The following is a 17,487-nucleotide window of genomic DNA, read 5'->3' on the forward strand; positions in this document are numbered from 1 at the left end:
TATTAATTTCAACTTCAAAACTTCCGCAAAATGTTTACATAGGCTTTTCATTAATAATCCTAATACAAAATGGTTGATTATTAATTACAATAAACAATGAATCAGGGTTCAAAGTGCATAGCTACTCCATGCTACTGGTAATTTAACATGAAATTTAATTGAATTACAGTTAATGAACACACAATAGGTACAGTGTTAGTTTAATAAATTTTGATTAGAATATATGGACTCTCAAATAGGCACATATAATTAACTAAAATGTATAATTGTAAACAAGAGTTATAATAGTGTAATTAATTTACCTTAATGAATAATATATACTTATTGATTTTATTAAAATAATGTAATGAAGTTTTCGAATAGAATTGAACAGTAATGAGATGCTTATTTAAATATTGAATAATGTTGTGGTTCCATGCAACCCTGAAATTATACATAAAACATCTGTGTTCATTATGTAATGTTATTCGAGCCTTCAGAACGCAAGTATATTATTATTAAATTTAATTCACGCCTCTAAATTTATTCATATTCTGATAATAATAAAATATTTCGAACAAAAATTGTATGATATTAAATTTTGAAATGTATAATTTTTTAAAGGAACAGTGTAAAATAATACGAAGTACAAAATTAAATTAAAAGTGGGGCTCTCTTTATGGTCCGCCATATGAGGGTTAAATGGGTCTGTAGTATAATAACTTTTTATTAGAGTATGATGATTATTTTACACTATTATCTTTAACTTAATTTTTTCTACTAATTATAATTTAAAAATTAGATATTCTACAGCGTGTATTAAACAAAATTTTCAAACTTAATAATCTGCTACCAAATATAAAAGAAATTTTAAATGTTGAGAATAAAATCATTTTATAAAAGAAAAATACTAATTAACATAAAAAGTTTCCACTAATTTTGACGAGGAAAACAAATTAATCGACGTTCCTGGTAAAAATTCCTGCTCCTCTTTTCGGGAAAAAACGAGACTGGACTGTTCATTTCGTTGTCTCCGACGGTGAATTTTAATTAAAGGCGAAAAATTTCGTATGGACGAAGGAGGCCCCGCTGTGACGGCCTAGAAAGGATAAAATGATTCTCTGCAAGTGACATCTGAAGTCAGGGAGGGGAGGGTGGATCAAACCATACCCCAGGCAATTTCTCATCCTGCCTCGAAAGGTGGATTGAAAAGAGATTATGTAGATAAAAGGCGAATCGTGTTCATCGTTACCTCTTTATCTAGAGTAGAATCTTATAATACAATAACACTTTGCAACAAAAGCTATTGAATCACTGAACACGTTTCCTTCTTGGAAATTAAAATATTTATTTTAAATTATATTAGAAATTATAATGCTTTTTATTTAGAATAGGGATTTCCAAATTTTGAATTTTGACCCATGTATATTAAATTTGAAAAAAAAGAATGAAAGTAAAAAGAATGATCAAAATTAATTTTAAATCAGTTTCTCAAATTATAAAAATTCATATTTATTTTCATCTCAATAATCAAAATTAATTTCAAATCAAAGTCTCTCAAATTATAAAAATTCATATTTATTTTCATCTCAATAATCAAAATTAATTTCAAATCAAAGTCTCTCAAATTATAAAAATTCATATCTATTTTCATCTCAATAATCACTTTCAATAATAAAAATTAATTTCAAATCAGTCTCTCAAATTATAAAAATTCATATTTATTTTCATCTCAATAATAAAAATTAATTTCAAATCAAAGTCTCTCAAATTATAAAAATTCATATTTATTTTCATCTCAATAATTACATTATATTTTTAATTAAACAAGCATACAAAAAGCAACAACTTATTTCAGAGTGCTTTATAAACACTGTTGAAGGTTCAAAAGCTTTCTCGTAGCACAATATTTCACTAGTTTTATGAAAAAACATTATCGCGAAAAGAGTCACGAACACTGTGCCACCCTCTGTGTTAAATAAAGAACGCCGTACGACGGTGGTTGATTTTCCGTGGAAGTAATTAACGACCATTAACACGCCGTTTTTTGGTCGAGGTCGAGGCGAAAGATCGCGCGAGTGGATAATTAAATCGCTTTCTAACTATGTACTTTGCACCTTTTACGCCAGATTAACGACCTTACACCCCCGTTGCCGGAAGATCGTGCATAAGTATGCTGTTTCGCGCCCCCTTGCGAACAAATTTCCGCGTCTTTTCACGCTTCGAATACCGAGGGAGGCATTTCACGGGGGCAAATTTCACCCATGGAAAAGTGTGTCTTTCTTTGATATCTCATTAACTATTTAAACTTCAACCCTTGCGTTCCAATGAAATTATTTCAGATTCTTTTCCATTGAGAAAAATGTTTCATTTTTTTTTCCATTATTCCTTTACATACATTGACTCTTTTCCTTAAAGAGTAAAAAATATAATACAATGCATTTCTTACATAATAAACTAAAATTCTATTTGGAACAAAAAGTATTCAAACTATGAAAGGTAATTATATTTTATTATTTAATTCTTGAACAATGGAGTCAGGGTCAATCGTGACCCATATTTATGAAACATATACAAGGATATTAATTTAAAGTTGAGTGTATAATTTTTAAACAAAAGAAAATAATATGAAATGCAAAATTAAATTAAAATTGTGGCTCTCTCCATGGTCCGTCGTCCAAAAATGAAGAAACGCATTACATTTCCTACTTTTTTAATTTAACTTTAATTTAATTTTTTCGTTTTCCATTCCAAATATCTTGTTTCGAAGCTTCGATTTTCAAGCTTCGTTCTCAAAGAAAATCGAAGGAAATTACCTTCGAACGAAAAGGGACACCCTTAAAAATCGAGAGGGGTCGCCGAAGGTTTCCCTTTATTTTCCTCTCTAACTGAATCACATACTGTAAACGATAATTTTGTTTGCTACGTATTTCCCCGTCTACGTGAAATTAAAGATCCTGCAGGAATCTTTCGACAGAAACGAGCAACCAGGGGTTGCTCTAGAGACGAAGATCAAAAGGGAAGAAAACGAAATTGAGGAAAATATAGTGGAACAATTTCTGTTCTTTCTAAAACAATGAAATAAAATTCTTTTTATAGAACTCGAGTCTCCAGTTGAAAAAGAAATTTATTACATTTTGCTTTCTACATAAATTCTTAATTTTCTAAAAGGCTCCATCCACCCCTTTGCCATTCAACCCTCGAATTATCTAATCACCAGCACACCAAAGAAAAAGGAAACAGGAACCGTGTCACGTTTCTCTCCCTTTCCAACAGGGGTGGTCGGTTGTTTACCTCGGCGAGCGTCCACCCCCAACCCCCGTGTTTTCCTTTCCGTCGAATCGACGAATGACAACGAAATTCACCGGGGAACAATACTTACTTTCCTGTCCAGAACGTTTCGGGGAAACACGAGCGTGTCCTTTCGCGCGTGAAAGAAGAGGACCAAGGGGTGCTTGGGTTTCGCGAAGGGAGAACCAATGAACTTCTGTTTTAAATCCAAATCGCAGGGACGGTTCTTTTTGGTGAAACCGGCTCCTATCAAGGGTAGGGTGTTTTAAATAAAGCGGAGTCTCTTGGTGAATTTTCAATAAGATGTTCATCTAGGGGGTGGAAGAATTTAGGGATGCATCGTAAGATAATTAGCCTTCTGTTTGTTAAGGGTGTCTTTGCTCCAGAAATCTGCGAAGGGGATGATTTCGATGAAAATTCTTTTAATTCTGAAATAGCAAAGTCTGGGTCAATTGTGACCCAAATAAGAATATTAATTTAAAATTAAATGTATAATTTTGTAATGAAAGGCTTTCATATATTGCAAGAATAATTTTTAAGGAAACAGTGTTAAATTTAAAGAACAAAATCAGGGCTCTCTCCATGGTCCGCCATCCAAATTTTTCTCAGATAATTATTAATTTGGAGGAATTTGAAAATAGGGGTTGGAAAAAATCGAAAGAAACAGTGTTAAATTTAAAAAACAAAATCAGGGCTCTCTCCATGGTCCGCAATCCAAATTTTTCTCAGATAATTATTAATTTGGAGGAATTTGAAGAGAGGGGTTGGAAAAATTATTTTTGTAAATTTATAATAATCCAAAAGAGGGTAATTCTTTGTTACACCATTTTTTATATTGTCGAAAAATATTCCAAGGACCAGTGAATACAAGAAAAGGGGACGAAAGGGTAGTCGCTTTGAAACTGAAAAAAAAAAAAAAGAAAGATTTACGTACACTCGCCTGACATCCACACTGGTACAGGGTGCATAAGTGGTTTCGTTATCTAACAGGTGGAAAGAGCTGCCGGCTGCAATTAAGGCGCAAAAGCAGGTTAATTGAGGGACGGTAGCGGGTTACACGCCCCCGCGGAGAACAACCACTAATTTTCTAATTAAAGGAACTCCAGCGACCCTGTCGAAATTCTACGCGAAACCGTTTCGTCGGCTCTAATTCTCCCCGTCGTTATACTGTATATTTTCATTTTATTTCTCTCGTATGGATCGTCGAAACAGGGGTTGATTTATTATTCAGACAGGCAACGGTAATTGGAAAACAGCTTCCATACGTGACGATTGAATTTCAATGTTTTATATTGAAGTTTAATATTGAAACACAGAGTAGTTGATAATTAACTTTTATTTTAGAAAAATATAATTGGCAATTAATGCTAATTAGCAGTTCTATGTATGGAATGTGCAATTAGCAATCATACGATTTTACTGAATTATTTTAATTATGAATGGAAAATAAAAATTTCAAAATTATAATTATCATGATATATATTTCACAGTAATAAATGATACAAATCAGAGGAGTGTTAATTATAATTTATTATCATTATCAGAAAACATTTCTAATTTTCATAAAATGATTTTGCTAAAAATTAAATTCAAATTAGCACTGCCTTAGCAATTCACTATCCAAGGGTTGAAATATTTTTCTAACAACCCCCCAAAAAGTCTACGATATAAGTGACTCGGCTATTTGATTAAAGATAGCCAAGCAACGGCTCGTGAAACGTAGAAATAACGATCGAAAGCTGTGGTCGCGAGCGGGTTGATAGCGGTACGAGGGCGGAAGCGGCGTAACAGAGCCGCAAAAGACGGTTAATTGGGGGAGCACGTAGCAAGGGGTGCAACGGGGTGCACGCGTCTCCGTTGGCTCGAGAACCAGGGATATCCTGACCTGGACATCAAAGCCAGAGCTTAAAGCGACGTATCCGTTCGCCTGAAGCGGGTTTAAGGGGTGAAATTCACCCCTGTTGCGACGCTACGGATATCCTGCTAACCACCCCTGTTGCAGAGACCACCGGCTGAATACGTTGAGAAAATCGGTGATGGTCGACACGGAGATGGAAAACAGATACGCGATCCAGGACGATTTAAATTTTGTTGAAAATAATTGAAAATTTCAGTAAATTAAATTAAATTAAATTTGTAGTAGTAGGGTAATCTTATTACTTAGGAAATTATAAATTTAATTATTTATGAGATAATAAATCAACCTGCTCATTTTATTATCAATAAAATTTTAGAAAACATAAGGTTGTAAATTTGTGATATTACAAAATTTTATTTTAAATAGGGTAAATTATCAACCTCTATACATATAATAATTAACCCTTTTCCTTAACATTCGGACGGCGGACCATGGAGAGAGCCCCAATTTTATTTTCCAAATTTTACACTCTTCCAGTATGTTTATAAAATTTAATAAAAATATTCATCGTAAGAGTTAAAAAATATATTTCTCTTTTTAAACCAAAATTAAGGAAATTATATAACAAGAAGTTACATTAACTGGAATAAATTTTCTTCGTATCGAGTCATTAAACAATAGATTGCCGGGAGATTAGTGCTAACGATCGTTTGATTATCCTCGCAATAATCAGTAATCGTCGCTGGAATAGCATTCAGGTGTCTTAATGACCGGTTCATTAATAAACGCGTGTATTATTCAAAAATCGAGCAGGCTTTCACCGGTCGTAACAACGTCCGAATGTGTTATCGGTCGCGATAACACCAGGTGCACGCGATTTTCGCGACAAAATCGCAATCAGCCGGTACATTAAAACGCGTCGGTCTCGTTGACCCTTTTATCACGCTCGCGATCTAACTGCGTGCAAACTTTACCAACATATTATTCCCCGATTTCACGCAGCTGGAAATTCATTGATCCGTATCTAGTGCTATCGACTTTCCTTCCTTATTTTATTTTATTTTACCTCGGAATAGAAAAATACTTGCGACAAGTTTTCGTGTAAAAATTTGTTGATTCGAATTTAAATAATCATTTGCAACGTGTGTACCATGTTAAACGTTGTATCAAGTGGTTTGCTGTAGTTTATGGAGACAAGTTTGTTCTAGTATCTGATTTACGAGTGTTTTTGTGAAAGTACATGTTATGGAGACAAGATTGTCAGAGCTGTTTGAATAACTGGAAATGAATGATTTATGAGTTGCGATTGTTTGATTGATTAATTAATGGGACGTGAATTTAGACTAGATTTAGGAATTATGGAAAATTTGTATTTCGTAGGTTTTCTACGTCAGCAGTGACTACAATTTTTACTCTCTTTGATTCTATTTGTTTTTTTATAAATCAGTCCAAAGCAATTAACACCGAAAGATTATTAAAATAATTGTTTGACAAATTTGTATTCATTTCATGCGCCTTGGTAAATAAATCATTTTAAAAAAGCAACTGAGTTATTATTTTATTTAACCAATTTCAGTTCTGAGTTATTTATTTAATGCATGTAATCTTTTTTCGAAGTTATTTATATATATATAACATTCAATAACTGTGTGATCTTTAATAAATTAGAAACATAACAGTAATTACTTTCCAGTATGAGGAGTTTGACATAGAACGAGGTGCGACCTCCTCAGTCTTATAGCGACCGCCGAGGGGTGCGGATCAACCTATCAAACATACATATACTTCTAATTGTCTTTCGAGGTTTATTTAATTTACTTTATTTATTTTTTCTGCTTATTAACAAGCTCATCAAAGAGGAATAAAATTTAGGATTTTATCTCTCTTTTGGGCCTCGGCCGACCACCCCTTTTATTTATTATTTTATCCTTCCTTGTGAGTTTCGCCTCACTTTTTCCAGTTATTTATTATTTTATCCTTCTTTATGGACTAAAGTCCACTCTTTTCAGATATTAATTATTTTATTCTTCTTTATGGGACACATCCACGCTTCCTAATTATATATTATTTTATTCCTTTTCATAGGACTTGCGGGGACCACCCTTCCCAGTTATTGTTTATCCTATTCCTACTCTTTATGGACTAAGGCTACACTTTGCAGGTATTTATTTTTTTCATTCTTTTCATGGACCTTGCAGGGACTACTCACAAATCACTGTATCCTTGTATTCTTTGTATCCCTGCATCCCTTACATCTTAGCACTTCTTATATCACTGCATTCCTTACATCCCGGAATTCTTTATATCTCTGCAACCCTTCCATCCCTGCATCCCTTATATCCTAGCACTTCTTATATCTCTGCATTCCTCACATCCTGGCATCCCTTACATCCTAGCATCCCTTATATCCCAGCATCCCTTATGTCCCAGCATCCCTTATATCCCATCATCCCTTACATTTCGCCAAAATTTCTGCAAAATTTAGTTTCCTTTTTCGCCACTAGATGGCGCTGATTCGACGTCGAGAATTTAGTTCACATTTTTGCCGCTAGAGGGCCAAAATTGTAGCACGATTTAGTTCCTTTTTCCGCCACCAGATGGCGCTGATTCGACGTCGAGAATTTAGTTCACATTTTTGCCGCTAGAGGGCCAAAATTGTTGCATGATTTAGTTCCTTTTTCCGCCACCAGATGGCGCTGATTCGACGTCGAGAATTTAGTTCACATTTTTGCCGCTAGAGGGCCAAAATTGTAGCACGATTTAGTTCCTTTTTCCGCCACCAGATGGCGCTGATTCGACGTCGAAATTTTAGTTCACATTTTTGCCGCTAGAGGGCCAAAATTGTTGCATGATTTAGTTCCTTTTTCCGCCACCAGATGGCGCTAAATTTATTCGTACTTTAGTTCTTATTTTCACCACTAGAGGGCGCTTTTTCGAACACCGAAAACGTGATTTCAGGGATCAGTAAGTGCTAAAGGAATGTAAGGGAAGCAGGGTTGTAGGAGGAACAGACATTTAGGGGATGGAGAGATGTAAAGGATTGAAGGGTGTAAGGGACAGAAAGATGTAAAGGATAAAGGGATGTGAAGCATATGGAGATGTAAGGGATGAGGGAATATGAGAGATGCAAGGATGTAAGGAATGGAGAAATGTAAGGGTTGAAGAGTTGTTAGGGGTGTGAGGAATGCTGGGAATAAGGGATGGAAGGATTTAAGGAAAGAAGAGATGTCAGGGATGGTGGGACATGAGGAATAAGGGGCCGCAGACGACCTGGGTGGGGGCCCAGGGTGTCATTGCTCGCGGGCCCCAGAATAAAGCCGGCACTGGGTGCGACCCCCGGTGTCGGTCGTGAAGCGAGCCTGCTTTAAGGCTCTCTAGAGAAAGGGCACGAATGTGCAGGGGATGTTCCTGTGTAATATATATAAGAACCCGGAACCTCCCCTTAACGTTCGAGTAGGTCGCCGTGGGGTTTTAGTCGGTAAGAATCCGACACTCCCCCGCTGCCCTCCCCCAGGGGACGGTGGGGGGTCTTATGCAAGATTTCCCCACGTTAAAAAAAAAAAAAAAAAAATACGTAAGAGATGCAAGGGACACGCAAGGGATGCAAGGAATGCAAGGATTACGCAAGGGATGCACGAGATACGCAAGGGGTACAAGGAATACGCAAAGGATGCAAGGATTACGTAAGGGATGTAAGAAACAGAGATATAGGGGTTGCTGAAATACATGTGATCCAGAGACGTAAGAAATTTAAGGGTGTAAGGGATGCAGGGATGTAAAGAATGCAGAAAAGTAAGGGTTAGAAGAATAAAACATGTACAGAAATACAGAGATATAAGGACAGTCGTGGTCCTAGGGAGGCTCATAAAGAGGGATAAAATATTAAATCAGAGGGAATATTAAGTCGAGTCGCACACGAGGGATGAAATCAGAAATCTCCCCCCTTATGAGCTTAATTAATAAACTACGAAAATAAAAAAAGTAAATTAAATAAACTCAGAAAATAAATTAAAAGTATATATATATGTTTAACAGGTAGATCTGCACCCCTCGGCGGTCGCTGTAAGACTGACTAGTTTTCACCTTGTCCCACAGAACATAGGTGCGTTAAATGGATAAAGGACAAATGACTGATAATAATCAAACAATATTAATACAGCACACAATTTATTTAAACAATACATACAAGTAGATATACATGAAGGGTTGAAATTGAAAAAGAACAGGATTTTTTCATCATAATTTTTCCCTTACAAATACACTTCACCAGTGGTCATCGAACATTTTGAGGAACGGGCTGGATTGAAATTTTCAAAATCATGGGGGCCGGTCAAAAATTAAAACATACATAGGTGTTGGACGAGCATACATAAGCGTAGGAGAGACCGGTGGACAAAGTGGGAATGACAATATTGGGACAACGTGAGAAACATTACTGTACCTGGAAGTCTTATACCAAATTATAATAGAACAATAGAAGAATCGTTGTTGTATATTCACAACCGAATCATACAATTTTATAAAATTAATATTTTTTATAATAAAATATTTATAAATAAAAGTAAAAATCTTTGGAAGGCCACTGCACTACACACTACTGCATACGAATACAATTATTGTATTAGAAATAAGAGACATATTTTTATCGACTGATTAAGCATAGTAGTAAGTTAAACATTAATTATAGCAACCACGCACAAATACAATTGTTAGAAAATAAAGTTCATGTACATTAAACCAAATACAGTAAAATTACTCTTAATAAAAATTTTGTTCTTCAAATAAGACCAAGTTGATGAGTTTGTCTTTCTATATTTGAATTATTAATTTTTTCTATATATAAATGAATATATTATAATATAACAAAGAGATTTTATAAACAAAATAAGGCCAAGCTTCATATATTCAGAAGTAAATACAGTGTTTTAATTTAAATTTCATGTACATTATATTTTTAATTTATTAAAGATTAAACAGTTATCGAATGTTGTATGAAGAAATTTTTGAGCAAAAGAGTTAAGTACATTAAATAAATAAAATAAGAAAAGAAATGAAAACTATTCGATATATCATACGCGAGGCTTATTTTTTCACGTCGGGACAAAATGCGTCGCGTCGCATCAGCTCAAAGTAATCTGTGGATCTTGATTTTCCTGCGCCAAGGGACCAAGCACGTCCACTGTATTTGTTTGTTCCTATTCCATTTTCAACGTACTCAAAATCCTTCTGGGATACCCTGGAAAATCCCTGGTCCGTGTTCCACGGCTCGTTCCTTGGATATACGCGGTATGTCTGTCGTCGAGGAGGCGCGTTTAGGTAGATCAGCGTGTTAGACGGTGCAAACACGTAGCCAGTCAACGTGGCTACGTGATACGACGAGAAATCGCGATCAGCTAGCTGAATATCACGACACCTTGCGTTTTCTCTCTGCTTTCCAGATGCTCCTTCGAAGATACTTGGTCTATCGTAACCTGTTACCTAATCTGATATATGTTACCTAACTGATTAATTAACCCCTTTCCTACTAACGACCCCTAGGAGATATTAGATATTAAATCTTTCTATAATATATGCTTTCTGTACAGTGAAATCTGATAAATTTATCGTATAATTTATTTTGTAATTTGTTTTGTAATTTATTTTCTAATTTCTTTTCTTTTCTTACTAATTTCTTTTTTAATTTCTTTTCTTTTTTTGAAATATATTTTCTAATTTCTTTTCTAATATATTTCTTTTCTAATTGATTTTGTGCATACTTAAAACACTTTGCATACTAAAGAATTTCGAAGATTCCAATAATTAATTAAGCAATCAAATTTTACTAATTTCTTTTCTAATTTCTTTTCTTTTTTTCTAATTTATTTTCTAATTTCTTTTCTAATATATTTCTTTTGTAATTGATTTTGTGTATACTTATGATACTTTGCATACTAAAGAATTTCGAAGATTCCAATAATTAATTAAGTAATCAAATCTTTCTAATTTCTTTTCTAATTTCTTTTCTTTTTTTCTAATATATTTCTTTTGTAATTGATTTTGTGTATACTTATGATACTTTGCATACTAAAAAATTTCGATGATTTCAGTAATTAATTAAGCAATCAAATTATTCTAATTTCTTTTCTTTTTTTCTAATTTTTTTCTAATTTCTTTTCTAATTGATTTTGTGCATATTTATGATACTTTGCATACTAAAGAATTTCGAAGATTTCAGTAATTAATTAAGCAATCAAATTATTCTAATTTCTTTTCATTTTTTCTAACTTTTTTCTAATTTCTTTTCTAATTTCTTTTCTAATTGATTTTGTGCACACCTACGACACTCTGCATACTAAAGAATTTCTAAGATTTCAGTAATTAATTAAGCAATCAAATTATCAATAAGAAATTTCATCAAATTTTCAAGATAATTAAATACATTTTCGTATCTGAAAAGGGTAAGAAAAAACAAACTCTTGCACGTGGATCTCTCGACGTGAAGAGTCTCTTAGAAGAAAAAAAAAAAGAAAAAATATTAAAACGGCACCCCATGAGTCACAACCGTGATTCCATGGTGAATCGGTTCTCGAGAGGCTGAAGTCGATCGTTTCAGAACGCGTGGCTCTGTTCTGGAGGGTTGGAGAAAGAAAGAGGGGTTGCCAGAGGAACGAAGGAAGGATTTAATAGGGGAAAAGTCCCGCGTTTTGCAACATAACCGCAGGGACGACCCCGTAGCTACAAAGAATCACTCGTCACCCCAACGATGAAGAAAGCTACGATCAAGTTTTCAGGCTCGTTCGGGTAGAGAAGGGAGGGTGGCTCTCTAAAGAATCCAATCCGTATTCCTCAACGCGTCGACGCGCTTCCAATGAGGCCACGAATAAAGAAGCTTTCTCATTCCTGTCGTTGACAGAACGACGATTATTTCGCGTTACCGTATAATCCGTTCGTGTACACGAACTCTCGCTTCGTTGCAACGAAACGGGGCACGAGAAAGCCGAATTCAAATAAAGGAACCTACCCTGGTTCAAGAATATTAAATATATAAGAATTTTATTTAAATTTTGCTCATTTCCAAGATTTCAAAAATAATTATCCAGGTCAATGCGATGGATAAATTCCCAGGGTCCACTGTCTTGGGGCTCTCTCCATGGTCCGCCATTTAAAGGTTGATGAACTTTTCTAAGTTGGTTTTTAATTTGAAGGAATTTGAAGATACGGGTTGGAAAAATTATAATAATCCAAAAGAGGGTGATTTTTTCTTATAAAATTTTCGGTATTGTCGAAAAGTATTGCAAGGACCAGTGGACCAGGAAAAATATAAATATAATATAACAAGGCTTCTTACATAATAAACTATAATTCGCCATGAAAGATAACTATATTTTATTATTTAATTCAATTAAAATTGTGGCTCTCTTCATGGTCCGCCGTCTAGGGGAGTCTCTCCATGGTCTGCTGTCCGATGGTTAATGAACTTTTCTAAACAGGATTAAAAGAAAAAAAAAAGGTTTTTAATTTGAAGGAATTGGAAGATAAGGGATGGAAAAATTATTTATGTAAATTTCTAATAATCCGAAAGAGGGTGATGTTTTGTTAACAAAATTTTGGGTATCGTCGAAAAATATTGCAGGGACCAGTGGACCAGGAAAAATATAAAATATAATATAACAAAGCTTCCTAGATAATAAACTATAATTCTATTTCTAAGAAAAAGTATTTGACCTATAAAAGATAATTATATTTTATAGAGACTCTCCCCATGGTCCGCCATCCGAGGATCAAGAAACCCACTATATTATATTTTTTACTTTTTTAAGAAAAGGATCAATCATTCTATAGAGTCAACAATCTTGTATATTAAAAATAAAATGCAGGGATTACCAAGAGCTTTATTTTATCCTATGTTTCACCAGGCAACAAAAATATATCGTATCGTTTGAAAGAAACAAAGCCGGTTATTTCAGTGGTTTTACGGATTCTTCCTACGAGGCGATGGAAAAATATTTTTTTCGCAAAACAAGAGTTTCCTTATATTCGTCGAAACGTGGAAGGAAAACTTGGCAACATATTCCCGGTCTGTTGTCCCGTGAATTAGAAAGACAGACAAAGGTGTATCCTCTGTTTGCGTCTCGGCTTTGGGAAGTCGGATACCCGTGTCACCGTTGCCCTAAGAAGAAACCCCGTGGCTGCCGATGGAAGGGATGGAAAAGGATCGTAGGACGAAAGCGGAGCAGCGTAAAACGTGGAAAAGCCGTTAGATTGAGTTTCAAGTTGTATGCCAACGAAACTCACCGCTCTCTCGTCTCCAGCCTCTTTCCTGAAACGGCACCGGCACAGAGCTCTTATTTGCCTTCAGAAACGTAATTACAAGTCGTGTTTCGACGTTGGAAAGCTATAAAACCGGCCAACTCTCCGTTATTCGTTCTACGGCTAAAAGTCGAACGAGATATATATGTATAGACTTCACTTTTCTCACTTGGTCGTCCTTTGAGTCATGTATTTCTGTGTTACAGTGTGACGTGTAATTTTTGAATTTTGAATTTTTGGATTTTCGGATCTTGGGAACTTTGGATTTTTGGAACGTTGAGAGTTTGAAATTGTGAGACTTTGGGACTTTAGATTTAAGGAATTTTGGAACTTTGAGACTTCGAAATTTTGAGGCTTTGGATTTATGGATTTTTGGAGCTATGAGATTTTAAAATTTTGAGGCTTTGGATTTAAGGATTTTTGGAACTTTGAGAATTTGAAATTCAGAGGCTTTGGATTTATGGATTTTTGAAGCTATGAGATTTTAAAATTTTGAGGCTTTGGATTTAAGGATTTTTGGAACTTTGAGAATTTGAAATTTAGAGGCTTTGGTTTATGGATTTTTGAAGCTATGAGATTTTAAAATTTTGAGGTTTTGGATTTAAGGATTTTTGGAACTTTGAGAATTTGAAATTTGGAGGCTTTGGATTTAAGGATTTTTGGAACTTTGAGAATTTGAAATTTGGAGGCTTTGGATTTAAGGATTTTTGGAACTTTGAGAATTTGAAATTTAGAGGCATTGAATTTATGGATTTTTGAAGCTTTGAGATTTTAAAATTTTGAGGCTTTGGATTTAAGAATTTTTGGAACTTTGAGAATTTGAAATTTAGAACTTTGGGATTTTGAATTTATTAATTTTTTGAACTTTGGAACTATGAGGCTTTGAAATTTTGGGGCTTTGGAAATTTAGGGCTCTGGATTTATGGATGTTTGGAATTTTGAGACTTTGAAACTTTGAAACTTTAGAATTTTAGAATCTTAGAATGATAAGGGAACCAGTCACTATAAGTAGCTATTAAAATTTGATCACCTATATTCCTAACACATTATACTAATTACAATTACAATTTTCAAACCTCTGTACCGATTTCTTCTGTACCTTTCCTTCTCATTTCCTGAATAATAGTGTGCCAACGATATCCGCGCGTCACCAACTTCACCACGGAAGCTGGTTTTAACGAACGCTGTCATTATCCGGTAAATAACGTGCCTTGCAAACTTTGTGGCCGCCTCAATAACGAGTCACGCCGCGTTGTTTCCTCAAGTACACAACGCGGACGGTTTGTTGTCGCCGTCGCTGCGTTTATGTTACATAGCAGAAAATTTCCCCCGTAAAACTAGACGGCAGCCTTTCCAGCCCTGAAACTCAATCTAACGAGGCTGCTTTGTCATCCGCACCCCCTTCAACCACCCCACCAGCTTCTTATCCACTCGCGTTCTTCTATTTCGCCCACCTCTTCACCCCTTTATTACCCTCGGGCGGTACGAGAATCTCGATTTTAGAAACAGCCTGGAAAAGGTAGATGCTTCTCCTTTCAGACACATTCAACGACCAAAAAGGCTATGCAGAAATTTCTATTTGATCGTATTTTTACGGAAAAAAAGAATGAGAAGAGGTGTAACACTTTTTTATTTCTTATCACCCTATAGAAATGACTCTTTTCCTAAAAGAGTAGAAAATATAATAAATAATAAATTATAATTCTATTTGGAACAAGAAATTAAATGTATCATTTTTAAATAAAAATGTTTTATGTAGTGGAAGAGGAATTTTTTTTATGGAATGAAAATGAATCTAATATAAAGTACAGAATTCAATTAGAATTGTGACGTTCTCCATGGTCCGCCATTCGAGAATTATGAAATTTAATTAATAAATCTTCGAGATTTGTCATCTTTCTAATAAAATGATATACAATTATTAACACTGTAATTACCAACGTTTGATGTTCACTTATTTTTAAGTGAAAAATAATGTAGAAAATTAAATAAATAAAGGAAGAAACATAATTTAATATATGCATCGACTTTTTATCTCGACAATAACCATTTTAACAAAAATGCCTTGATAACATTTATAATTTAAAATAAGAAACTTGAAACCAATTATTTTGACTGGTTTGGTAGTTATAGTGTTAATTTAGAGTTAATTGTATTACAGTACATATTATAGTAGAAAATAGAATCCAAAAATTGAAAATGGAATTCTTCTTTTAACAAATAAGTCCCTCTATTGTTTCGCTATGAAAAAATAATGAAAAATAATCCACATAGACGTTTGGTAGTTCTAGTGTTAATTAATTCTGAAATTTTCAAAGTAATTATATGTTCCTAAAGAAGTTAATTAAATGCCATCCAAATCATATTAATAAAAGGACGCAGAGGACAGTAAAATATTATAGTAGAAAATAGAATCCAAAAATTGAAAATGGAATTCATTTTTTAACAAATAAATCCCTCTATTGTTTCGCTATGAAAAAATAATGAAAAATAATCCACATAGACGTTTGGTAGTTCTAGTGTTAATTAATTCTGAAATTTTCAAAGTAATTATATATTCCTAAAGAAGTTAATTAAATGTCATCCAAATCATATTAATAAAGGTACGCAGAGGAACAAGGTAGAATTAGCCCTAAGCGCATCCCCAGATCTTGTATTTCATTCTAATTTCCTGCATGTTTCCGGAACCACCGACAACAGGCCGAGTTCCGGCGAGCAGCACGAACTGGCAGCGGCAGGGAAACACGAAGAAGACGACTCGGTTAGATTGAGTTTCAAGTTGTACGCCAACAAAACTCAGCCCATTCCTCGACGGAGGCACCCTATTCGCCAGGGGCAACGGGTCAGGGGCGTATCCACGATACCGTGAACAGGGGCTGCAACTGCTTAGGGGTTGACTGATCGCAATACTGTCCGAAGCTCGTTCACGCGTGATCTATCGAGAGTTTTCAGTTTCCTATTCGCTTGTTGCGTTTTTCTTTTTTCTTTCTTTTTTTCATCCTTTCTTTCTGCACGTTTTCCGCTTTGAATCTCGAAGACATGCTCGACCGATCTCCGCTCGATCAGACGGGTTTCTTTTCTTAATGAACCTTTCAGAGCCTACTTGACCCTTGAGTATTCCGCTTGAGGAGCTGAGTACTTTTGGAACGATTCGAGGGGTGGGATTACTCTGTGATTCGTTGGAAATAAAGAGCTTCTTGGTAGATTATTTTTCTCTGATTAAAAGACGAATATAAATAATTATTTCACCTCCCTTGAGCTATTTAGGGTAAATTGGAGACGGTTTGATACAACAAAACTACTTATATGTACCAAAATTTTCCATAGTTACCTGACATTATTAAGCCAAAAAAGTTTCGCTCTATGACAAGTATTATCCAAGTTATTAATAAAAAATGGAGACCTCTGATCGGTTGTAATACTGCATATTACAAAACTAAAATATTTATTGATTTAAATTATAATAATAAACGAAATAAAGTAGAATTTGTAATCAATTATTCTCAATTGCTTCTCAAAATGGATACCACGGCACCCTAGGGTGCCGCAAATACGCCACAAGGGTGCCGTGAAATTTTGAATTGTTTATATGGAAAAGGTCAAATATTAATAAAAGGCTTCATATATTTACTAACTGTAAAAGCGCAAAATAATAATAATAATATGAGTGCCATGAGTTTTGTCCTGTCAGACAAAAAAGTTTGAAAACCACTTAATTATTTTATTAATTATACACGTCTGCTGTGATTCCAAATATCATTTTTCATTAAATCTTCAAAATTTATGTTAATATCTATTTAATATTTTAAGATATTTCCCTTTACATTCCCAAAGTTTAAACCACCCCCTCACAATAACAAATAAAATCACTTCCTTCCCTTAAAATTATAAAAATTCTTCATCACCCGCAAAGATCGCATCTCCAACCGCTATTCTCCCGTCTCGCACCCCGGCAAACAATATCCACCCCCGCGAACACTGACACTCCTCGGCTGGCTGTACATAATTACTTAATAACAGCAGGCTCTACTTAAACGAGAAGGCATCGGAGGAAAACTCTTGCCGGCTGT

At 34.6% G+C, this 17,487-nt stretch overlaps 1 protein-coding gene across 2 annotated transcripts in view; it reads right to left on the bottom strand.

The window, feature by feature from the left end:
• Positions 1-17,487, bottom strand: part of LOC114877101 (tyrosine-protein kinase transmembrane receptor Ror) — a 226,489-nt gene that overhangs the window by 62,760 nt on the left and 146,242 nt on the right. The gene's annotated exons all lie outside the window — the stretch shown is intronic.

Source organism: Osmia bicornis, chromosome 8 (assembly GCF_907164935.1).
Source record: "Osmia bicornis bicornis chromosome 8, iOsmBic2.1, whole genome shotgun sequence".
NCBI classification, from domain to species: domain Eukaryota; kingdom Metazoa; phylum Arthropoda; class Insecta; order Hymenoptera; family Megachilidae; genus Osmia; species Osmia bicornis.